This window comes from Microcaecilia unicolor, chromosome 2, assembly GCF_901765095.1.
Source record: "Microcaecilia unicolor chromosome 2, aMicUni1.1, whole genome shotgun sequence".
NCBI classification, from domain to species: Eukaryota; Metazoa; Chordata; class Amphibia; order Gymnophiona; family Siphonopidae; genus Microcaecilia; species Microcaecilia unicolor.
Window position 1 is genome coordinate 5,765,881 of NC_044032.1, and position 26,153 is coordinate 5,792,033.

The following is a 26,153-nucleotide window of genomic DNA, read 5'->3' on the forward strand; positions in this document are numbered from 1 at the left end:
CACGGTTGTAGTGTAAGCCCCGGACACATAATCTTCTCACTGACTCTGGAAACTCACGGTCCGACTGCGTGCTCCCCGGCAGAACAACCCAGGAGGGATCCTTTCGAGTGGATGCCCTGGCCTCAGCCTTGCCGATCCCAGGAACCCTCGCGCCGCCGTCGCGCCCCCCCCCCTGGCAGGAATTGCCCGGGAGTTGAGTCACAGCGGAGAAAAGAGTGAGCCCGCCAGCGGCCTCCGACACTGGACGCGGATCGCCTACAGACGGCTCGTGAGGCCTGCCTTGGCTTGGCACCCCTGACCCATCAACCCGACCACGCGGACGCAATCTACCCGCGTGGAGGCGCCTGAAGCACCCAACCAGGGGTGTGAAGATGACGCTTCTCTCCCACTCTCCAGCAGGCCTCACTGGCCTGTGGCCTCTGAACAGGACTCCAAACCGTCTCTTTCTAGCATCCTGAGCAATCCAACCTCAAGCTCCTGGGCCCCTTTCTCACTCAGGGTGAGCTGGTTCTCAGTATGCAGATTAGCATGTTATCCTTTCACACTCAGGGTGACCTGGTTCTCCAGAGGCAAAATTAAACAGGTCTTACCAACAGCATATTCAGGCAATTCTTTATTCCAGCCCCTGGGCACAGTTCTTCTAGCTTAAATACATTATACATTTACATATCTTCACACTGAGCCTCCCCACACAGATTCCTGGGCTCAGCATTAACCTCAATACTTTGGGGACTTCTAACCCCAGGCTTTGCAACCTGCTTCTCAGTACTGGGACACACAGCCCTACCTCTTCTTTGGACACCCAGTCCTTCCTTCCTTGGACACCCAGTCCTTTCTTTGAACACACAGTTCCTCTAAGTACTGAGGCTACACAGTCCAACACTAATGCTTTAGGGACTTCTTACCTCAGCCTGTTTTTCTTCCTTGAGCACACAGTCCACCACAAGTCCATAGGGTTTAGCCAGTTCTTTCCAGCGGGATCCTCTTTCTTCAGTTACCAGCTGTCTTCTTTTTCTTTCACCCTCAGGTGGGATATAAAGTGGTTAACTAGCTACACAGGACCCAGCCCATAACCTCCTACACCTGTGGACCTCCCAGGGCTCTCCCCGGCCCTAGCGACCTCCACCTATTCTCCTAGCGCCCTCTAGTGACCTACCCCGGACATCCTGGACATTTTTAGGGGAACAGCGCCATCTAGGGGCCTGCCCAGGATAGGTCGGCCTCTTACTTATCACAGGGGACTCCATCGCCGGCCAGCACCACTCGTCCAGGTACAGACAGCGAACTAACAAGGTGGAACGGATCTCCTTTGACTGCCAAGACAAAGGGATTGAAGTTTTCTGCCACAAATCGTCTGGATTCCAGTGGCTTGGTTGATGCCTTCACTGGTTTGCTTAAGTTCTGGCCATTCAGAAAGGCTCTTCATCAGCAAACCCTGCTCCAGATCGCTCCAGTCCGTCTTTTCCTGCGTGTTCCGGTCCTGTCACTCAGCTCTCCTCTGTTCCAGCCCACCTGATCCAGCTTGTTCCAGCGTGTTTCAGCCCTGCTGCCCAGCTCTCCTCTGCCCATCTTGTTCCAGTCCACCTGATCCAGCCAGCTCCAGCTCGCTCCAGTCCTGCCGCCCAGCTCGCCCAGCCGCAGTCCGTCGGATCCAGTTTCTCCCTGTTTGTTCCAGCTACCTGCTCCTGCCTCTCCCTGCTTGTTCCAGCTACTGCAGTCCGTCGGATCCAGCTTCTCCCTGCTTGTTCCAGCCGCAGTCTGTCGGATCCAGCTTCTCCCTGTTTGTTCCAGCCATCTGCTCCAGCCTGTTCCAGCCTGCCTGACCCAGCTCATCCAGCTCGTCCCAGTCCATCCACTCCAGCTTCTTCCAGCCCACCTGATCCAGCTTATTCTAACCCGCCTGCTCAGCTTCCCCCTGTTTGCTCCAGTCCTTCTGCTTCAGCAGTGCCAGCCTGCCTGATCCAGCTTGTTCCTGTCCACCTAATCCAGCCTCTCCCTGCTTGTTCCAGCTTGTTCCAGCTACCTGCTCTGGCTTGTCCCAGTCCGTCGGTTCCAGCTTGTTCCAGCTACCTGCTCTGGCTTGTCCCAGTCCGTCGGATCCAGCTTGTTCCAGCTACCTGCTCCAGCCTGCCACTCAGCTCTCCTCTGTTCCAGCCCACCTGATCCAGCTTGTTCCAGCGTGTTTCAGCTCCAGCTTGTCTCAGTCCGTCATATCCAGTTACCTGCTCCAGCTTGTCCCAGTCCGTCGGATCCAGCTTATCCCTGCCTGTCCCAATCATCTGCTCCGGCTTGTTCCAGCCCGCCTGATCCAGCTCGTTCAGCCTCTCCCTGCCTGCTACCAGCTACCTGCTCCAGCTTGCCGCAGTCCATCGAATCCAGCCTCTCCCACCTTCTCCCCGATCGTTCCAGTCCATCTGCACCAGCATGCTCCACACCGCCTGATCAGCTACCTGCCCCAGCTTGCCGCAGTCCGTCGGATCCAGCTTCTCCCAGCTCCTCCCTGCTCGTTCCAGTCCATCTGCACCAGCTTGTTCCAGCCCGCCTGATCAGCTACCTGCTCCAGCCTGCCGCAGTCCATCGGATCCAGCTTCTCCTTGCTCGTTCCTGTCCATCTGCACCAGCTGTTCCAGCCCGCCTGCTAGCTTGTCAGCCATTGACTTACTTACCTGCTAACTTGTCAGCCATTGACTTACCTGCTCTCCAGTCCATCAATTCCATCAATTCCATCAATTGCTTGTTAAATAGCTTGTCAGCCATTGACTTACTTGCCTGCTAACTTGTCAGCCACTGACTCACCTGCTCTCCAGTCCATCAATTCCATCAATTGCTTGTTAAAAAGCTTATCAGCCATAGACTTACTTGCCGGCTAACTTGTCAGCCACTGACTTACCTGCTCTCCAGTCCATCAATTCCATCAATTCCCCCTACTCGTTTCTGTCCATCTGCACCAGCTTGTTCCAGCCCGCCTACCCCCTGTCACTACACATACACCTGTCACCCCTCAATCACTACTTATGGCCCCTGTCCACATTCTCTTCCTTGCCCTGTCCCTTCCTAATCTTTTTCCCCTCCCCCTACCGCTGTCTACCGCTGGAAATCATTGCCCCCCCATGCCCCCTCCCGTCCTACTCGCTACAGCAATACCCTATTCACCCCCATCCCTCACCACCTCACCATCTCTCTTGTCCCCCTCCTCCTTCCTAGCTCTTAACCTTCAACACCTCCTTCCTGCCATTAACCCATCACCATTCCTCCTACGTGCATCCCGTCTTCGTCGCCCGACCTCCCCCACCTTCCTCCGCACTCTCTTGCTCCTCCTCTTGCTATCCGCGGGAGACATTAATCCTAACCCAGGTCCCCCTCACCTTCCTCCCCCTATCCATGCAAACGATTCCGTGAGGTCTCCAATCTCGTCCCTATTCCCCTCCTTCCCCCCTCTTCCCTCCCCTTTCTCATGTGCCCTGTGGAATGCCCACTCGGTCTGCAACGAACTGCCCTTCAACCACGATCTCTTCATCTCTCGTTCCCTTCAACTGCTCGCCCTAACTGAAACCTGGCTCTCCCCTGATGACTCTGCCTCAGTCGCGGCCCTTTGCCATGGAGGTTATCTCTTCTCCCACACTCCCCGCCCAGCTGGTCGTGGTGGAGGTGTCGGGCTTCTACTCTCGCCCTCCTGTAGTTTCCAACCCCTCCTCCTACCACAGTCTCACAGCTTCTCATCCTTTGAAGCACACTCCATCCGGCTATTCTATCCATTGCCACTCAGAGTGGCAGTCATTTACCGCCCCCCTAATAAATCCCTCTCTTCCTTCCTTACCGACTTTGATGCCTGGCTTTCCGTTTTTCTCGAACCCTCATCTCCGTCCCTCATTCTCGGAGACTTTAACATACACGTTGATGACCAATCCGACCCTCACGCTTCTCGATTCCTCACTCTAACATCCTCCTTCAACCTCCAGCTATGCTCCACTACCCCTACTCACCGAGACGGCCATTGTCTTGACCTCTCCTCTTCCGGCTCTCCCTCCAATTTCCACGCGTCAGCTCTTCCTCTGTCCGATCATCACCTGATCACCTTCACACTTCTTCACCCCTCCCCTCAGCCCCATCCAACTTTAACCATTACCTCCAGGAATCTCCAGGCTATTGACCCTCCTACCCTATCCTCTAGTATTTCTAATCTCCTCCCCTCCATCATGTCCTCCGAGTCTGTCGACAAGGCTGTCTCCGCCTACAATGCCACTCTCTCCTCTGCTCTAGACACCCTCGCACCATCCACCTCCCGTCCCACTAAGCGTACTATTCCCCAGCCATGGCTGACCCCTTGCATCCGTTACCTTCGCTCCTGTGCCCGATCTGCTGAACGCCTCTGGAGGAAATCCCGCACCCACTCAGATTTCCTTCACTACAAATTCATGCTATCCTCCTTCCAATCCTCTCTATTCCTTGCCAAACAGGATTATTACACCCAATTGACCAATTCTCTCAGCTCCAACCCCCGTCGTCTCTTCGCCACCCTTAACTCCCTCCTTAAAGTGCCCACCGCTCCCACCCACCCCCGCGACAAGGTGCAAAAGATCAACCTTGAGTTCACTACCAAGCCATCTCCTCCTCCTCACCCTTCAACCCTCTCCCTCAACCAATCAACCCAGGCCTCCTTCTCCTCCTTTCCTGACATCACCGAGGAGGAAACCACTCACCTTCTTTCCTCCTCGAAATGCACCACCTGCTCTTCTGATCCCATCCCCACCAACTTACTTAACATCATCTCTCATACTGTCACCCCTCCATGTGTCATATCCTCAACCTCTCTCTCTCCACTGCAACTGACCCTGACACCTTCAAGCACGCCGTAGTCACACCTCTCCTAAAAAAACCATCACTTGACCCCACCTGTCCTTCCAACTACCGCCCCATCTCCCTCCTACCCTTCCTCTCCAAAATACTTGAGCGCGCCGTTCACAGCCGTGCCTCGACTTCCTCTCCTCTCATGCCATCCTCGATCCACTTCAATCCGGTTTTCGCCCTCTACACTCGACAGAAACAGCACTCTCTAAAGTCTGTAATGACCTATTCCTTACCAAATCCAGAGGCCACTACTCCATCCTCATCCTCCTCGATCTATCCGCCGCTTTTGACATTGTCAATCATGATTTACTTCTTGCCACACTGTCCTCATTTGGGTTCTAGGGCTCTGTCCTCTCCTGGTTCTCCTCCTATCTCTCCCACCGCACCTTCAGAGTTCACTCTCATGGATCCTCCTCCACCCCCATCCCGCTATCTATTGGTGTTCCCCAGGGATCTGTCCTTGGACCCCTTCTCTTCTCAATCTACACCTCTTCCCTGGGCTCCCTGATCTCATCTCACGGTTTCCAGTATCATCTCTATGCTGATGACACCCAGTTGTGTCTCTCCACACCAGACATCACCGCTGAGACCCAGGCTAAGGTATCAGCCTGCTTATCTGACATTGCTGCTTGGATGTCCAGCCGCCACCTGAAACTGAACATGGCCAAGACCGAGCTCATCGTCTTTGCACCAAAACCCACTTCTCCTCTTCCTCCACTTTCTATCTCAGTTGATAACACCCTCATCCTCCCCGTCTCATCTGCCCGCCACCTTGGAGTCATCTTTGACTCCTCCCTCTCCTTCTCTGCCCATATCCAGCAGACAGCCAAGACCTGTCGCTTCTTCCTCTTTAATATCAGCAAAATTCGCCCTTTCCTCTCTGAACACACCACCCAAACTCTCGTCCATGCTCTCATTACCTCTCGTCTTGACTACTGCAACTTACTCCTCACCGGCCTCCCACTTAGCCACCTATCCCCTCTTCAATCTGTTCAGAACTCTGCTGCACATCTTATATTCCGCCAGAACCGATATACTCATATCACCCCTCTCCTCAGGTCACTTCACTGGCTTCCAATCAGATACCGCATTCAGTTACTTACAAATGCACTCAGTCTGCTGCCCCTCACTACCTCTCTACCCTCATCTCCCCTTACGTCCCAGCCCGAAACCTCCGTTCACAGGACAAATCCCTCCTCTCATTACCCTTCTCTACCACCGCCAACTCCAGGCTCCGCTCATTCTGCCTCGCCTCACCCTATGCTTGGAACAACCTCCCCGAGTCCTTACGCCAAGCCCCCTCATTGCCCATCTTCAAGTCTTTGCTTAAAGCCCACCTCTTCAATGCTGCATTCGGCACCTAACTCTTACCTTTCAGGAACTCCAGACTGCCCCTATCGGTCTGTCTGCTCACGCGTCTTTTAGATTGTAAGCTCTTTGAGCAGGGATTGTCCTTCTATGTTAAATTGTACAGCGCTGCGTAACCCTAGTAGCGCTTTAGAAATGTTAAGTAGTAGTAGTAGTAGTAGTAACTGGAGCCAGTCAAAAGCCCGTCTCTTGCTTTTGCTGGGGAGCAGTATGGGCCTTAGATGCACGCTGTTGACGAGAACGAGCTTGCTGGGGCTGAGCCTGGGCAGGCTGCCGAGAAGCAGGAGTGTACCTACGCTTAGGATAGGAATAGGGAGCACTCCTCTTCCCCTCAAAATACCTCCTAGATGAGGAGACAGTAGCAGAAGGCGCCTGGTGGGAGAGAGAATCCATAGCATCATTATGCTTCTTGAACTGATCAACAAGATCCTCTACTTTTTCACCAAAAAGGTTGTCCCCCCTGCAAGGAACATCCGCCATTCGCTGCTGGACCAAATGATCCAGGTCAGAGACACGCAGCCATGAGAATCTGCGCATCACTATAAACTGAGCAGCGATCCTGGAAGCTACATCAAAAGTGTCAAATGTACCCCTGGCCAGGAACTTTCGACACGCCTTCTGCTGCCTGACCACCTGGCGAAAAGGCTCGGCCAGCTCCGTAGGGAGTGCATCAACCAAACTTGACAGTTGCCGTATTGAGTCCCGCAAGTGCACGCTCGTGAAGAGCTGGTATGATTGAATCTTGGCAGCGAGCATAACGGCCTGATACATCTTCCTCCCAAAAGAATCAAGAGTTCTAGCTTCTCTGCCTGGGGGCGCCGAAGCGTAGTCTCTAGTACTCCTGGCTCTCTTGAGGGCGGAGTCCACCATCATGGAATTGTGCGGTAACTGAGACCGCATCAATCCAGGTTCACCGTGGATCCGATACTGGGATTCAGCTTTCTTCGGGACCACAGGGCCAGACAGAGGGGCCGACCAGTTTCACATAAGGACTTCCTTCAGTACCTTATTTATTTATTTATTATTTATTTATTGCACTTGTATCCCACATTTTCCCACCTATTTGCAGGCTCAATGTGGCTTACAAAGACCGTTTATGGCATCGCCATACCAGGGTGAAGAATACAATTGGTGTTACAAAGAAGTCAAGGAAGGCAAGAGGATCTGGTCAAGCAGTTATAGAAAGATATATTCTGAATAAAGGTGGATAGGTGTTGTGTTATAGTTAGTTATGGGTTCTCGTGGTTGGCCTTGTTAAAGAGATACGTTTTCAGAGATTTGCGGAAGTTAGTTAATTCGTTGATCATTTTCAGGTGAGTTGGAAGTGCATTCCATAACTGCGTACTCATGTAGGAAAAGCTGGTCGCGTTTGTTAGTTTGTATTTTAATCCTTTACAGCTGGGGAACTGTAGGTTAAGAAAGGTGCAAGAAGATCTTTTAGCATTTCTGGGTGGTAGGTCCACGAGGTCAAGCATGCAGAGGAACTGTCACAGCCTCTTTAGGTGGAGACTAATAATCCAGGACCTCGAGCATCTCAGTCCTGGGCTCATCCTCATCCTCCATAGGGAAGGGAATAGCCGTGGCCATTTCCCAGACAAAAGAGGAAAAAGACAGACTCTCCGGTGGAGATAGTCTCCTCTCTGGCGGAGGGGAAGGATCAGAGGGAATCCCAAAGGACTCATCAGAAGAAAAGTACCTGAGATCTTCTTCTGACTCCCACAAACGCTCTTGCTCAGTGTCGGATAAAGCCTGTGTCAAGGTACTTCGACACTGAACCTGCCTCGACGTCCTCTATGGCGATGTTGAGAGGCCGACGCCCGATCCGACTGCGGCGAAGCTCCCTCCACCAACGCTGAAGGGGAGTCGACCTGGGTGGCAGGCGGCACCGCAGTTGGAGACCTCAACGCAGGAGAAGGGCCAGACACCACTGCAGCAGATGGTACAGAAGGCGCAAGCACCCCCGACACCGAAGCTGACTGACGTAGCAGTCCCTCTAGAAGTTCTGGAAACAAGGTCTGGATGCGCTCGTCGAGAGCCGCCATCAGAGAAGCCTGCAGGGTCAGTGGAACAGGCGGTGTCAGAATCTGTGGAGCCTCGGAAGCAGGCATCAGGCAGCTAGGAGACCGATGCATCGGCACCTCCTGTATCGAGGGGAAGCAATCCTCTCGGCGCCAACGCTTCTCAGGTGCTGACTCTCTCAACGCCCCGGAGCTCCCGGTACCATGCATTGAAGGAGAACGATGACGGTGCTTCTTCGCCTTCGCTTGACGGCCGCCATCGAGGCTCCTCAGTACCAATGAGGATGTGAAATCCCCAAGTCTCCTTGGGTCTGGGTCCGAAGAAGGTCCTGGGGAGCCTGCATAACAGGAGGCCTCAAGGCAGGTGGACCAGCGTGAGTTGGTCTCTTAGTAGCCATTACCTCTGCTCCCGACGTCGATGCTCCTTTCGATGTCGACGCTGCCGCCGCCGACCTGGGTACCGATGTCGAAGGACCGGACTGAGCCCCAAAAAGCTTTTCTCATTGGGCTTCTCGAGACGCTTGGGTCCGTTTTTTCATACGAAGACACAGACTACAAGCAGCTGGACTATGGTCGGGCCCAAAGCACTGGATACACCAGGCGTGGGTATTGGTACCTGAGATGGTCCAGTTACACCGAGTACAACGTTTGAAGCCGCTGGGTGTCTTCGATAACATGGAAGGAAAAATGGCTTTGGCTATTCATCTTGACTACTGCAACGCACTTTATGTAGGCTGTAAAGAGCAACTCATCAAGAAACTTCAAACGGCCCAAAACACAGCTGCCAGACTCATATTAGGCAAAACAAAATACGAAAGTGCCAAACCCCTAAGAGAAAATCTACACAGGCTTCCTCTGAAAGAACGTATCGCATTCAAGGTCTGCACTCTGACTCATAAAATCATCCACGGAGATGCTCTGGCCTACATGACAGACCTAATTGACTTGCCACCCAGAAATGCTAAAAGATCAGCAAGTACATTTCTAAATCTCCACTTCCCCAACTGTAAGGGAATAAAATACAAACTAACACATGCATCCAGCTTCGCCTATATGAGTACACAATTGTGGAATGCATTATCAAAAGACATGAAAATAATTCACAACCTAATCAACCTTCATAAATCACTGAAGACCTACCTCTTCAACAAGGCATACCACAAGGACCCATAATAGGAACTGAAATTCACCATCACCTACTTGAAATTCTGAATGTTTCCTCCCTATGCCTTATTGCTTATCTCTTTACATAAGACCAACTACATCTTTACTCTGAAAAACGTTCGACTATCCGTCTGTATAATCTACTATGCCTCAATGTTCTTAATGTAATACCAATTGCATCTTCCATTCTGAAATATCGATCTATCATGACATCCATATAACTTACCATGTCATTCATGCACACTATGAAATGACAATTATACCTTTTACTCTGGAATGGCAATTGCCATGAAGGAACATTGTAAGCCACATTGAGCCTGCAAATAGGTGGGAAAATGTGGGATACAAAAGCAGCAAATAAAATAAATAAATAAATAAATAAAATAAAAGACGCGATTGTGCCTATTAAAAGAAAAAAGGGCACATTCTCTCCCTACTGCGGTGGCCCACCCTCTCTGAGGTAACTTCCTTTTTCTGCTGGGATGGGCCGCACTGCAGAGAGAGAAGATGTCGGCTGGCTGCAGGGCAGCGCCCGTGAACTGCTGCTGTCACCGGCAAGTTTTGAAACAAATTAAAGGTAGGCTCGGGGGAAGAAGGTTGAGAGAGGTAAAGGGGAGAAATAACAATTGAATATCACTAAAACAGCTTTAAAAATACAGTGCACTCCATTTAAGTGCACGTCGGATAACAGCATGCTCTGTTTAACTGCATGCCGTACTTCGCTCCCGTTTTTGGCACCATCAATTTCTATGGGGACAAACTTCGGTTTAGCGTACCACTGATAAGTGCAAGATTCGCTTATATGTATGGTTCAAGACTGCTCATCTGCAGGAAAGACTCTGCATAAGTGCGCGCATAGAATATGGAAGCCGATTGGCGCGTGACAACCAACAAGATTTCAAATTTACTGCCTCTTTAACTGCCACAGGCAGAATAAGCAAAAGAATGTTGTTAGGGTTTACACCGGGGTCGTCATCGTGGAGGAACTGTAAGACTAACACTGGCTGAACGAATAAAAGTTCTTAAAAAATTAGAAAACAAACAAAGTCAAGCATCTATTGCTAAAGAATATGGTGTCAATCCCAGTCAAATTTCACGTGTCTTGAAGCAGAAAGACCAATACAAATCCACAATGGAAACGAAAATGGGCGGGAAAAGCTGAGGAGGTAGAAGATGCTCTTCTTCGGTGGTTTTCTTGAGTCAGGAGCAGACAGTTTCCTGTCAGTGGTCCACTGCTTATGGAGAAAGCTAACCAGGTAGCAGAAAGTCTTGGACTGACTGAATTCAAAGCCACTGTTGGATGGTTGGAAAGATGGAAGGAGAGGAATAGCATAAAATTCAAGAAACAGCATGGTGAGAAACAAGACGCTGATGACTTTGGTGCTGAAAATTGGGTTGTTTCAGTTCTTCCTACCATCTTGAACGAGTTTGCACCTCATGACATTTTCAATGTTGACGAAAATGGTCTCTACTGGCGAGCTATTCCTGATGGAACACTTGCATTCAAACATGCCGAAACTACTGGAGGTAAAATATCGAAGGACCGACTGACAATCCTCCTTTGCTGAAATATGGATGGGAGTGAGAAGTTGGAACCCCTCGTCATTGGAAAGAGCAAACAGCCCCGTTGCTTCAAGAAAGTTAAGCGACTTCCTGTGTCATACGAGGCTAACGCAAATTCATGGATGACTGGGGAAATTTGGAAGCAGTGGCTAAAGAAGTTAGACACTAGAATGCGGGCACAAAAGAATCAGATTTTGATGCTTTGTGATAACTGTGATAAAGTGGATGATTTCCCACGAGACTGGATAAGTACTCAGCTTTTCACCTTGCACATTTGTTTTAAAAGATTGAAAGTTTAAAGTATTTAGTCCATTACTTTGCACATTTGGTTTAAAAAGATTGAAAAATTGTAGCACAGTGGTGTCGGGAAGCAATAATATAGAAAAAAAAGAAAAAAGTCTTCCGAACTCACTGCAGGGATACCCGATGAAAGAAACGCTATACCATTTCAGAGCAGTATGCTTGACTGCATGAGAAGTGGCAAAATCATCTGAGGGTTCCCTCGCTACTCATGGGTGTGCATTGTATTATAAATATTGGATGAGTGGACTAGTGCATTGGTGTCAGCTGAGACTTTAATAATCGGTGGCTAAGGTCCTGGTTTATTTTGTCTAGTTGTGATAACTGTGCTGCACACAGGGATGTCAGGCTGTCTAACATCAAGGTGGTCTTCCTGCCACCAAACACTACCTCTCTGATCCAACCTATGGATCAGGGCATAATAGCCAATTTCAAACAACATTTTCGGGCTCTTGTGCTACGTCGTCTGATGAGCATTATGGAAGACCAGACTGGCAAGGATAAACGTGCTGTTGAACTGGCTCGTAATCTATCACTGTTGGATTCTCTACATATGCAGAAAGAAGCCTGGAATCATGTTACACAGGCAACCATTGTGAACTGCTACAAGTGGGCAAGCTTTGTTAAGGTTGTGGAGAGGGACGAAACAGATGCAGCTGTTGCAAACGCGTCAGATGAACAGGTTATTGACGTCCCAGCCGGTGTTACTGAAGAGGAGTTTCATCACTACGTAGCTGTTGATTACAATCTACAAACAGGTGAAGACAGCACTGATGTCGAGATATGCGCCTACACGCAGGCAACAACGGCTGATGATGGAACAGATGAAGAAATGAGCAGCGAGGCACATGCTGACGAAATTCAACAACCTCCTCCTGTCACATTTGCAAGAGCACTGGAGAGTTTCAACACTCTGCGGGCCTATCTGGAGGCCACTGGATGTCAGTGCTATGACAGTTTTTACCGTCTGGCAGACATAGTCTACGGAACTCACAGACCCAAGAGTGTAAAAAGAACTATAACTGATTACTTCAAGCCAGCCTAATGTCAGTTAACTGAGACTGTATACTGTATGTATAATAATAAACAGTACTATTCATATGTTTATCAGATGTCAAGCTTCTTTGGGTCACAACGGTTAAGTGCACACTCTGGTTAACTGCATGCATTTCTTTGGTCCCAGACCCTTGCACTTAAGCGGATTGCACTGTAATTGCAGCTGGTAGAGAAACCACAGTTATAAACTGTATTTTGTGGTCATTTTTCTACACTGTTCTATAGAATACAGATGGCCAAATTTCAGTGAGGCAATCCTATATTTTAGGATTATTTTCATATTTATTGATTTTAATTATAATACAAACAAATCAAGTTTGTAAGGCAATACAGAGAGTTATTAAGGAAAAAAAATATTCCATTTAAACATACATGTCAAACTTATTTATCTTATCACTCTTCCTTAGACCACCATAAGATAGGGGGGGAGAGTCCAAACAAATTTAAGGAGAATTATTACTCTAAAACAGAAGGAAAAAAAAAATCTTAGCACAAATTGGCATAGTCCTGATTTTACTTTCTCTTAATTCTTACTTGCTGATATCAATCGTTCTTCCTATTCAGCTAGATGGATTTTTAGCGTCCAGAAAAACCTTTAACTGAGATGGCTCAAAAAAGACATATTTAATGCCAGACATACGAATTATACATTTGCATGGATATGCCAAGGTAAATATTGCACCCAGCGCTTTCACTTCATCTCTCAATGCAAGAAATTGCTTTCGCCTCTGCTGCGTTATCTTAGTAACGTCGAGGTAGACCCATATTTTCTGCCCACAAAACAGGGCTGACGAATGTTTAAAGTACATTTTCATAATCATATTCAAGTCCTGTTCAAAACCCATAGATATTATAAGGGTCCCTCTTGAAGTTATTTCTATCATTGAGTCTTCCAGTAGTGCTGTTAAGTTCTGAATATCTATTGCAGGGGGTTGAGGTACTTCTCCTTGCTTTTGCACTTTAGGTAAGTAATAAATCTTATTACAAGGTGGAATATCCGCTGGAGAAAACTTCAAAATCTCCTGCAAATATTTTTAAAAAAAGTCACGGGGAGTCAAAGCTGGTGAGATGGGAAAATTCAACATTCTAAGCGTGAGGCATCGGTTGTAATTTTCTATCTGCTCTATTTTACGAGCAGTGAAAACTTTATCCTTCACAAGAGAATCAACAGTTGACTTAACCATTTTTATTTCTTCTTTTACTGTGGCAAATTGAGTAGCGGATTCTCTTTTAACTTCCTCGTAAGATTCTGACATTAAAGTCAACTTACTTTCAATCGTGGAAACTTCTCTTGTAGATTTAGCCACCTCAATAGTCAGTCTCTGAAGCGCCATCCAGATAGCTTCCATTGTCACCTCCTGGGGCATTTCCCGCTCCAGTGTATTCTCAACCGCTGCTCCAGGGGAGAAACCGCCAGATAGGGACAAGTCGTCGACCACATTGGTTCCCGCTTGATCCCCTAACTCCACTCTGGCTCCAGTGGGACAAGGAGGCGGATTCAGCGTCGGCGGCGATAGTGTGACATCTAGGTCCCTGGCCAACGTCGCTCCTTCGTTGTCGACCAACGCGGGGATCGCCAAACCGGTATCGAGCGGTAAGCTTCTCACGAAGCGGTCTAACGTCTGCTGGTTAGGGGACGACGTTAGTGCAATTGGCGGTTGCACTTTTGTCGTCCCCTTTCTTTTGGTATGGGGCATAGTAGGAATCGAGGAAAAAGTCTTGAGAATTACCCGCAAACAATTCGAGAGCTTCCGCGAGCACAGCTAGGACGCCATCTTGCTCCTCCCCGCAATCCTATATCTTGATGGGTTCATCTTACCTGTTGTTGTAATCTGCCTTGGAAGCCTGATGTTACAAAGAAGGAATGGAAATAAAATGGAAGTAAAATTAAACTCTCCTTTCATTGGGGCACATGGAATCCCATCTGCATCTGGGAGAGGTGGGGCAGAGGGAAGGAGAATAAGATGGATGGGACTAGGAGGAGTGGTGAGCAGCGGGAAGGAGCAGGAGCTGGATAGGACTGGGAGAGGTGGTGAGCAGAGGGAAGGAGCAGGATGGGACTGGGTGGTGGGAGAGGGGAAGAAGCAGGATGTGAAATGAGGGATATGAGAAGGGCAAGAAAAGGGGATGATGTGGGGAAAGGTTGAGACATAATGTAAATGACATGGAAGACTGGAGAAAGGATAAGAGGCATTGAAAGGGGATTGGGGTACTGGTGAGGGGTATAGGAGAAGGGGATGAGTCTCTGAAGGGGGTTGAATTAGGGTGGAAAGGGGTTAAAAAGATGGTGAAAGAAGATATTGGGCATAGGGTATAGGGTAAGATAGAAGAGTGACCTAGGAGGCAAGGGAAGGAAGGAGAGACATGGATGGAGCTGGGATCGATAAGGTGATGAAATGCAGTGGAGGGTAGATGAGGGCAAAGAGGGTGAGTACAGATTATGGGAATGGGGAACTAATGATGTGGGTGAAAGATGGGGGAGGAATTTAGGAAACTGGGTAAAGGAGAGACACAGTGGGGAACGGCAGTGCTGGAGAGAGAATGAGAGGGAGATAGTCAAAGCCAGTAGGTAGATGGATACTAAGGACTAAAGAGTGAGAGAAAAGTGGGAAAAAATGAAAAATGAAAGATCAGTGCCAGACAGATACAGAGAAGTACAGGAAGGAGACAAGAGAAGAGTGAAGAAATAGAAAAGCCAACCTGGAAAATAATTTAGGAGAAGACTGACACATGGAAAGTGGAAATGAGACTGGGACCAGCCCAACTAGAAAAATAGAATGCTCAGACAAAAAAAGGTAGAAAAGAAAACATTCTTTTTATTTAATGCTTTTTTTTTTTTTAAAGGACAAAGATGTGCCTGCTTTCTGAAATGTACATTTTTTTCTATTGTTGTATTTTGCAGCGTACAGGAGAAAATACATTTCTGTTTCTCTTTTACCTGTATTTGCACTACTTACAGAGTCTGGCTTTCTTGAAGTGATCTATATTTCCGTTTTTGTGGGCATGTTTTTTGTGGTTCCCTAGTTTGTATCAAATGAGGGTCTGTCCATGTTCTGCATATGTGAGTGACGTGACGGATTCTGCTAGCATGTAGTGTTTGTGTAGGAATGTGTAACAGTCCAGCTTGTTCCAGTTTTCCAGTAGCAGGTATATTGGTGCTCTAGGGTCCAGTGTAATATTTATAGCACTGTCTTTTCATAGGTGGGTTAGGGCTGTTGTGTGTTGAAGGTTTCTGTATTGGTTTTGAGTGTCTTTTGTAGGATTTTGTGATATTTTATAAAGTGTCTGGCCCTATTGTTTTTGATACGCGGGCTTCATATTCAGCATTTTAGTCTGGTGCGTGAGTGCATTAGTTGTTTTTTTTAAAATAGCCATAATGAATATGTATGTGATGTATGTATGCAAATGTGCAAAGCCACACCCTTTGCCCCCCCCCCCAAATGAAACAGTCAAACTACGCCCATGAGCCCTCTACAAACTGTGACCAGAGAAGAATCGCTTTTTCATTCGAAAGGTATTTTGATAATGCAAGGATAGCCTTGCTTTCCTAGGGGTAAGTTGCTTTAAATTTAGAGGACATTAACATAATTGCTTTCTGGTAGGTATGCTTGTTTTTAGAGAAAGATGGTTGGTTTGACTCCATCAAATACGTTGCTCTCCTATCTGTTTGCTAAAGGAAAGAGAACCTTTTATTCCTAATGGAATTTATTCTTAGCTCAGCAGACATGCTTATTAACATCTGTGCTTCTTAATGATGTTTTGATTTAATCGGAATTTAAGCATGTTGTAATGAGCCTGGTCACTTTGCACAGAACCTGATTAACTCTGTTTTAACCTAACTTGGATACAGACATAAAATTCTTAATGAGTGCATGTAATTTAAAAACACTGAAAATGCCATGCCTTATGTAACATCATTAACCAATGAAAACATAGACAAGTTATTCTCTTTCTGTGTAGTTTTTCACAGCGGAGATTAAACTTCAAAAGAAAAGCTCCTGAAATCTAATTAGTTCTACAACAGAACCTGTTAAGCTAATCCTGATGTGATCTATTTTCACAGGAAAGAGCCAAACACCTCAACATCCGGATAAGTGAAAAAAAATGTTAAATAATTAAAATGTACCTTCTCTCTCCAAGCAGAGTCTCCATTTTTCTTCTTTACGGATCTGATTTTGAAGTTTTTCTGTGGGTGCAAAGCAGATACACTCTGTTTTAAGGTTTTACTGGGATAGCACACACATAAGAACATAAGGTTGTACCACAGCATTAACAGTTAGCATCTAGCAGACACAAAAGGACCTAGTATCCCTAGTACAACTCTTCAACTAAATTCTAACTAGGATAACAAGGGACGAGTGCTCATATAGAGTTTTAAGTGGTTACTGCTTGAACGTACATTTAATCACTACTTAATTATTCACACTGCTTGATGTTGACTCTGCCTAATGCTGACACTGCCTGATGTTCATACAAAATTTCATTCACTAACTCCCTCAAGCACAACCAAGCACCACAAACCACAGCCAACATGAACACCAACAAGTTACTCATGATAATTTACTTCCTTCCCCTTATCTACCACGCATGGACCACCCCCAACTTAAACAACAATCTACCCACAATACACAAACCCTACAGACAACCCATTTACAACCCACCAGACCAAAAGAACAACAACCAACTAAAAGGAAAAACAAATACATACGGAAATAACCAACAGAAAGTGAAGAAAGGAAACAACAAAACCAGATACCAAGAAAACAGGCAACTAATAAAAATTAACACATCTACGCCCCAAACTGAACCTTACCACTCAATCCAACTGGGGTACGTAAATGCCAGATCAGTAGTAAACAAAACAGCGATTATAACAGACTGGATCACTACAGACAATCTTGATCTCCTATTCATTACTGAAACCTGGATCCACAACCTTAAAGACCCCATAATCTTAGATTTATGCCCACCAGAATACAAAATTATCCACTGGACAAGAAACGGAAAAAGAGGAGGTGGAATAGCCATAAAGTGAATGATACATACCTGTAGCAGGTGTTCTCCGAGGACAGCAGGCTGATTGTTCTCACGACTGGGTGACGTCCGCGGCAGCCCCCACCAACCGGAAAAAAGCTTCGCGGGACGGTCGGCACGCAGGGCACGCCCACCGCGCATGCGCGGCCGTCTTCCCGCCCCGTGCGCGACCGCTCCCGCCAGTTGAATGACTAGCAAAAGATGAAACACACAACTCCAAAGGGGAGGAGGGAGGGTAGGTGAGAACAATCAGCCTGCTGTCCTCGGAGAACACCTGCTACAGGTATGTATCATTCACTTTCTCCGAGGACAAGCAGGCTGCTTGTTCTCACGACTGGGGTATCCCTAGCTCTCAGGCTCACTCAAAACAAGAACCCAGGTCAATTGAACCTCGCAACGGCGAGGGTACAACAGAAATTGACCTACGAAGAACAACTAACTGAGAGTGCAGCCTGACCAGAATAAATTCGGGTCCTGGAGGGTGGAGTTGGATTTACACCCCAAACAGATTCTGCAGCACCGACTGCCCGAACCGACTGTCGCGTCGGGTATCCTGCTGGAGGCAGTAATGTGATGTGAATGTGTGGACAGATGACCACGTCGCAGCCTTGCAGATCTCTTCAATAGTGGCTGACTTCAAGTGGGCCACCGACGCTGCCATGGCTCTGACACTATGAGCCGTGACATGACCCTCAAGAGTCAGCCCAGCCTGGGCGTAAGTGAAGGAAATGCAATCTGCTAGCCAATTGGAGATGGTGCGTTTCCCGACAGCGACCCCTAGCCTGTTAGGGTCGAAAGAAATAAACAATTGGGCGGACTGTCTGTTGGGCTGTGTCCGCTCCAAGTAGAAGGCCAATGCTCTCTTGCAGTCCAATGTGTGCAACTGACGTTCAGCAGGGCGGGTATGTGGCCTGGGGAAGAATGTTGGCAAGACAATTGACTGGTTAAGATGGAACTCCGACACCACCTTCGGCAGGAACTTTGGGTGGGTGCGGAGCACTACTCTGTTGTGATGAAATTTGGTATATGGAGCGTGAGCTACTAGGGCTTGAAGCTCACTGACCCTACGAGCTGAAGTAACTGCCACCAAGAAAATGACCTTCCAGGTCAAGTACTTCAGATGGCAGGTATTCAGTGGCTCAAAAGGAGGTTTCATCAGCTGGGTGAGGACGACGTTGAGATCCCATGACACTGCAGGAGGCTTGATAGGGGGCTTTGACAAAAGCAAGCCTCTCATGAATCGAACGACTAAAGGCTCTCCAGAGATGGCTTTACCTTCCACACGATAATGGTAAGCACTAATCGCACTAAGGTGATTCCTTACTGAGTTGGTCTTGAGGCCAGACTCTGATAAGTGCAGAAGGTATTCAAGCAGGTTCTGTGCAGGGCAAGAACGAGGTTCTAGGGCCTTGCTCTCACACCACACGACAAACCTCCTCCACTTGAAAAAGTAACTCTTTTTAGTGGAATCCTTCCTAGAGGCAAGCAAGACCCGGGAGACACCCTCAGACAGACCCAACGCAGTGAAGTCTACGCCCTCAACATCCAGGCCGTGAGAGCCAGGGATTGAAGGTTGGGGTGCAGCAACGCTCCGTCGTTCTGCGAAATGAGAGTCGGAAAACACTCCAATCTCCACGGTTCTTCTGAGGACAACTCCAGAAGAAGAGGGAACCAGATCGGACGGGGCCAAAAGGGCGCTATCAGAATCATGGTGCCGCGGTCTTGCTTGAGCTTCAGTAAGGTCTTCCCCACCAAAGGTATGGGAGGATAAACATACAGGAGGCCGGTCCCCCAATGGAGGAGAAAAGCATCCGACGCTAGCCTGCCGTGTGTCTGAAGTCTGGAACAGAACAGAGGCAGCTTGTGGTTGGTCTGAGAGGCGAAAAGGTCCACCGAGGGGGTGCCCCACGCTCGGAAGATCTTGCGTACCACTCTGGCATGGAGCGACCACTCGTGCGGTTGCATGACTCTGCTCAGTCTGTCGTCCAGACTGTTGTTTACGCCTGCCAGGTACGTGGCTTGGAGGAGCATGCCAAACCGACACGCCCAACGCCACATCCCGACGGCCTCCTGACACAGGGGGCGAGATCCGGTGCCCCCCTGCTTGTTGACGTAATACATTGCAACCTGATTGTCTGTCCGAATTTGGATAATTTGGCAGGACAGCCGATCTCTGAAAGCCTTCAGTGCGTTCCAGATCGCTCGGAGCTCCAGGAGGTTGATCTGCAGATCCTTTTCCTGGAGGGACCACAGACCCTGGGTGTGAAGCCCATCGACATGGGCTCCCCACCCCAGGCGAGATGCATCCGTTGTCAGCACTTTCGTGGGCTGCGGAATTTGGAATGGACGTCCCAGGGTCAAATTGGTCCGGATGGTCCACCAGAGCAGTGAAGTGCGGCAACTGGTGGAGAGGCGGATGACATCTTCTAGATTCCCGGTGGCTTGGAACCACTGGGAAGCTAGGGTCCATTGAGCAGATCTCATGTGAAGACGAGCCATGGGAGTCACATGAACTGTGGAGGCCATATGACCCAGAAGTCTCAACATCTGCCGAGCTGTGATCTGCTGAGACGCTCTGGTCTGCGAAGCCAGGGCCAAGAGATTGGTGGCCCTCGCTTCGGGAAGGTAGGCCTGAGCCGTCTGGGTATTCAGCAGCGCTCCTATGAATTCCAGAGACTGAGTTGGCTGGAGATGGGACTTTGGGTAATTTATCACAAACCCCAGCAGCTCCAGAAGTTGAATAGTGCACTGCATGGACCGGAGGGCTCCTGCCTCCGAGGTGTTCTTGACCAGCCAATCGTCGAGATATGGGAACACGTGCACTCCCAGCTTGCGTAGGTATGCCGCTACCACCACGAGGCACTTGGTAAACACTCGTGGGGCAGAGGCGAGCCCAAAGGGCAGCACACAATACTGAAAGTGGCGTGAGCCCAGGCGGAATCTGAGATACTGTCTGTGAGCTGGCAGTATCGGTATGTGAGTATATGCGTCCTTTAAATCCAGGGAACATAGCCAATCGTTTTTCTGAATCATTGGCAGAAGGGTGCCCAAGGAAAGCATCCTGAACTTTTCTTTGACCAGGAATTTGTTCAGGCCTCTCAGGTCTAGGATGGGACGCATCCCCCCTGTTTTCTTTTCCACAAGGAAGTACCTGGAATAGAATCCCTGCCCTTCCTGCCCGGGTGGTACGGGCTCGACCGCATTGGCGCTGAGAAGGGCGGAGAGTTCCTCTGCAAGTACCTGCTTGTGGTGGGAGCTGAAGGATTGAGCTCCCGGAGGACAATTTGGAGGCAGGGAGGCCAAATTCAGGGCGTATCCGCACCGCACAATTTGGAGAACCCACTGGTCGGAGGTTATGAGAGGCCACCTTTGGTGAAAAAATTTTAACCTCCCTCCGACCGGCAGATCGTCCGGTACGGACACTTGTAGGGCGGCTATGTTCCCGTGGATCCAGTCAAAAGCCCGTCCCTGGCTTTTGCTGTGGAGGCGCAGGGGGCTGCTTAGGCGCACGCTGTTGACGAGAACGAGCGCGCTGGGGCTGTCCCTGTGCCTGACGAGGCCTTCGGGCCGGCTGGTTGTACCTACGCTTTGCAAAAGAATAGGGTGCAGCCTGCCGGGCCCGGGAAAAACGTCCACCTGCTGAGGTGGATGCTGAAGGCGCCCTGTGGGAGAGCTTGTCGAGGGCGGTTTCCCGCTGATGCAGTTGGTCCACCATCTGCTCGACCTTCTCACCAAAGATGTTATCCCCCCGGCAAGGGACGTCGGCCAGTCTCTGCTGGGTGCGGTTATCCAGGTCAGAGGCACGCAGCCATGAGAGCCTGCGCATCACTATACCTTGGGCCGCAGCACGAGATGCCATGTCACAGGTGTCAAAAATACCCCTGGACAGGAACTTTCTGCACGCCTTCAGCTGCCTGACCACCTCCTGATAAGGCCTGGACTGCTCCGGCGGGAGCTTATCGACCAGGTCCGCCAGCTGTTGCACATTGGTCCGCATGTGGATGCTCATATAGAGCAGGTATGACTGGATGCGGGTCACGAGCATGGAGGATTGGTAGGCCTTCCTCCCAAACGAGTCCAGAGTGCGAGACTCCCGCCCCGGGGGCGCCGAGGCGGTATCCCTCGAACTCCGTGCCCTCTTGAGAGCAGAATCCACGACCGCAGAGTCATGGGGCAATTGGGGCCGCATTAACTCTGGGTCAGAGTGGATCCTGTACTGGGACTCTGCTTTCTTAGGAATGGTGGGGTTAGTTAACGGTCGCACCCAGTTCCGAAGCAGTGTCTCCTTGAGGACATTGTGCAGCGGCACCGTGGAGGACTCTCTAGGTGGTGATGGATAGTCGAGGACCTCGAGCATCTCGGCCCTCGGCTCCTCCACAGAGACCACGGGAAAGGGAATGCTAATAGACATATCCCGCACAAAGGAGGCAAAGGAGAGACTCTCGGGAGGTGAGAGTTTCCTCTCCGGTGAAGGCGTGGGGTCCGAGGGAAGGCCCGTAGACTCCTCTGAGGAGAAATATCTAGGGTCCTCCTCTTCCCCCCACGAGTCCTCATCCTCGGTATCGGACATAAGCTCATGGAGCTGAGTCCTGACCCGGGCCCGGCTCGACGTCGAGGCACCAGGGTCTCGGTGTCGTCGAGCGGTGGACTCCCGCGCCGGCGGGGACGGAGCTCCCTCCATCGACGTCGACGGGGACTCCACCTGCGTGGCGGTCGAGACCGGCACCGCAAGCGGCGGCGGTGTCGACGGCCCCGGCGCCGGGCTAGAGCTCGCCGGCGCCACAGTCATCGGCGCCGAGGGCGCAAGCACCCCCGGCGCCGGCACAGCCTGGCGCATCAGCCCTTCCAGGATCCCCGGAAGGATGGCTCTGAGGCACTCGTCCAGGCCCGATGCCGGAAAAGGCGGTGGGGCCGGTAGGGGTGTCGGTGCCAGAATCTGATGGGAGCCAGGAGACGACACCGAGGTGCCGGGACCCTGTTGCGTCGGCACCTCTATCACCGACGGGGATCTCTCCTCTCGATGGAGACGCTTCGGCGTCGACTCCTCTCCGGTATGCATCGAGGGCGACCGGTGACGGCGCTTCTTGTCCTTCTTCCGATGCCCGTCACCGGCGCCGGGAGGCATGGAGGAGGAGGATGACGATCCCCCTCGGTCTCGAGGAACCGGGTCAGACAGGGTTCGGTCCCGTGGGCCACGGGCTGAGGGAGTGACCGGGGCCGACTGCCCACGCGGCCTCTCACCCCTACCCTCACCGGAGGACCGGCGGGCCGACGGGACCTGTTCTCCTGGGGTCGATGCCATCGGTGCCGATGTCTCGGGCATCGATACCGGTACCGAAGGGCCGGGCGTCGATACCGATGCCGTCGAGGTCGACGTCGAGGGGCCGGCGCAAGTTCCAAAAATACGGTCCCGTTGAACTTGCCTCGCAACCTGAGTCCGTTTCCGGAGACCGAGACACAGGGGACACGACTTGAGATTGTGCTCCGGCCCGAGGCACTGGATGCACCAAGCGTGGGTGTCGGTCTGCGAGATGTGCCGGCCGCACCGACCACACTTCTTAAATCCACTCGGGACCTTCGAGGACATCGACGGAAAAATCGCGTCGGCGAAATTAAAGTCGTCGATGGTGGCGAAAATCACACCTCGAAAAAGGAAAACGACCGTGCGGCCACTAGGCCGCAACGCAGCGTCCCCGCTAGAAGCGAGGGAAAATGGGAGCGCGTGCTCCTTTTTTTTTTTTTTTTTTTTTGTAAAAGAAGAAAATGGAGCGCGCGGCAATAAATAAACGAAAAAATAAGAGGTTCGCGTAAACGCGACGGTTTTTCCGGGGCTGAGACAGAGAGAGCGGCACAGGCACGACTCTCTCCAGGCGCGGAAAAAAAGGAACTGGCGGGAGCGGTCGCGCACGGGCGGGAAGACGGCCGCGCATGCGCGGTGGGCGTGCCCTGCGTGCCGACCGTCCCGCGAAGCTTTTTTCCGGTTGGTGGGGGCTGCCGCGGACGTCACCCAGTCGTGAGAACAAGCAGCCTGCTTGTCCTCGGAGAATATACAAATCCGAATTCACCATCACAACCACAGCTGAATCCATTCTATCACAACTTGAAATAGCCTTGGTAAGAATCAGTCACCCAAACCTGCAGGAACACCTTAATGCAATCCTACTCTACAGACCGCCAGGCAACTGGCAAGATTCCCAAACACACCTTATGGACTTCATCTCAAACACTTGTGTCTCTACCTCAAACCTCATCATAATAGGAGATATCAACCTGCACCTTGAAGATCTTACCTCATCAAGCACCCAAGAATGCATAGAGTTCCTACAACTATGGGATCTTCACGCACCAGATACACAACCAACTCACACCAAAGGACACACACTAGACATTATCACACACAAATTCAATCAAGAATCAAACCTTACACTAACAGATACAAGATGGACACCCGCACCGTGGTGAGACCACTATAAAGCATACATCTCCCTCCAATGGAGAACGAAAGACACAATTAAAAAACAAGAACGAAAAACCTACACCACGAGAGGAAAAATAGACCCGGTAATATTCTGGCAACAGATTTACCACAACGGATGGACAACAAAGACAGACACAAACCAATTCCTCCTAGAATGGGACGACAGATGCAGATCAATATTAGACAACATTGCCAAGGTGGTGATCTGTCATTGTTTGTTGTTACTTGGTAGGATCTGGTGGTGAGGAATCCTTTGAACCATTTGAGAACTGGGCCTCCGATTCTGAAGTATTCTAACAGGTGTAGTAATATTCCATGATCTACCATGTCGAAAGCACTATACATATTGAATTGTAGTACGAGTATGTTCTTGCCGGTTGCAATAGTTTTTTTGAATGAATTCACTGCAGACACTAGTACAGTTTCAGTACTATGATTTGAGCGAAATCCTGATTGAGACTCATGTAGAATTGAGTGTTTGGTTAGGTATTCCGTGAGTTGTTTTGTCACTATGCCTTCCATCAATTTTGTTATGAGCGGGATAGAAACAACTGGTAGGTAGTTGGTTACAGGTCCATTGTGCTTTTCTTAACATCTTTTGGCAGTGGAGTGAGAAGGATATTTTCTTTGTCCGTGGGGAAGAGACCATTTAGGAGTCTGTAATTTACTTGGTTCATGAGGTCTTTTTTGAATTGTTTGGGGGCGGCTTTTACTAGGCTAGTAGGGCAGGTGTCAAGTTTGCAATGAGATTTGGCATATTTTCTGAGCCATTATGTGAATTCGTCTACTGAAATCAGGTCAAAGTTGGTCCATGATCGATCGGCTGGATATTCCCCAGGTTTTGGGTCTAAGCATTCAAGGATGCTTGTGTACTCAGTGGTCTTGCTTAGTATCATGCGTCGGAGCTTTATGATTTTTCCTTGAAATAATTCGCTAGGTTGGTTGCCGATGGGGTTTCTATGCTATTCGAAGCGACCTGTGTGGTGTCTAGGAGATTGTTTACAAGTGAAAAGAGTTTATGCGTATCCTTGTAATTTGGTCCTATTATAGCTCTGTAGTACGTTCTTTTGGTTTGTCTGATTTTGTATTTTCTTTGTAACTGTTTCCACTCTTTGAGTGTGTGTGTTCATCTTTTTTTTTTGCTCCAAGCTCTTTCTAGTCTTCTAACCTGTGTTTTTAGTTCTTTCAGTTCTTCGTTGAACCAAGGGATTGAGCTATTCCTGTGTGAAGTTCTAGTTTGGAGTGGTGCTATCTTGTCTAGAACTGTTTTGCATCTATTGTCCCATTCTTGTAGAAATTGGGGTGCGTCTGTAGTTGTTGATATCCTAATCTTGTTAGTATATATTAAAGACAGATGCTGTTTCCAGCTAAGCATATTTCTGTATTCCTTTGTTAAGAATATGCCCCATTCTTATAACCTCAAAGAATACTTGGGGGGGGGGGGGGTAAACTGTATAGCATATGTATTAAAGCCTTCCGAGTCCTATGTGATTTCAGTCCTCTAACCTTAAACTGTGACCAGAAACAGTAGTTAAACTCTGGAATTTGCTGCCGGAAAAGGTGGTTAAGGCGGCCTTAGCGGACTTCAAAAAAGGGTTGGACGGCTTCCTGGAGGAAAAAGCCATAGAATGTTATTGAATGGACGGAATAAAGCAGTATTTCTAGGATGGGCGGGACAAGTGCTTGTTCTTTTGGCCGCTGTCGGTGACAGGGTGCTGGGCTCGATGGACCCTTGGTCAGTCCCAGCATGGCGATGCTTATGTACTTATGCCTTGTCATTCGAAAGGTATTTTGGTAATGCAAAGATAGCCTTGCTTTCCTAGGGGTAAGTTGCTTTAAATGTAGAGAACATTAACATAATTGCTTTCTGGTGGGTCTGCTTGTTTTTACAGACAAAGGGCTGGCTTGACCCCATCCCACAAGCTGCTCTCCTATCTGTTTGCTAAAGGAAAGAGAACCTTTTATTCCTAATGGAATTTACTCTTAGCTCAGCAGACATGCTTATTAACATGGGAAAATTAGGTTCTTACCTTGGTAATTTTCTTTCCTTTAGTCATAGCAGATGAAGCCATTACGTATGGGTTGTGTCCATCAACCAGCAGGGGGAGATAGAGAGCACTCAACTTCACAGTGCCTCATGGCCAGCCAGCTCCACTGCCTCTTCAGTATTTGAAGCTTCCAAAGCAGTATGGCAAACCACAATGGGAATAACATGAACTTTCCTCACAGTGAACGATGGCCCCTTAACAAGGGCATGAACTCAAAAGGAGGGAATGAACACATCCTCCTGGAGGAAATAAACTCGTCCTCCTTATTATATAACT

General features: G+C 49.4%; 2 protein-coding genes across 2 annotated transcripts in view; one reads left to right on the forward strand and one right to left on the reverse strand.

The window, feature by feature from the left end:
- LOC115461771 overlaps nucleotides 1–26,153 on the reverse strand; it is a 123,189-nt gene that overhangs the window by 89,858 nt on the left and 7,178 nt on the right. Inside the window, exon 2 of the mRNA XM_030191816.1 lies at nucleotides 16,444–16,503. The gene's annotated coding sequence lies outside the window, so the exon portion shown is untranslated. The remainder of the gene's footprint in view (nucleotides 1–16,443; nucleotides 16,504–26,153) is intronic.
- The window catches only part of LOC115461772, a 111,037-nt gene that overhangs the window by 4,116 nt on the left and 80,768 nt on the right, over nucleotides 1–26,153 (forward strand). The window lies entirely within an intron of this gene.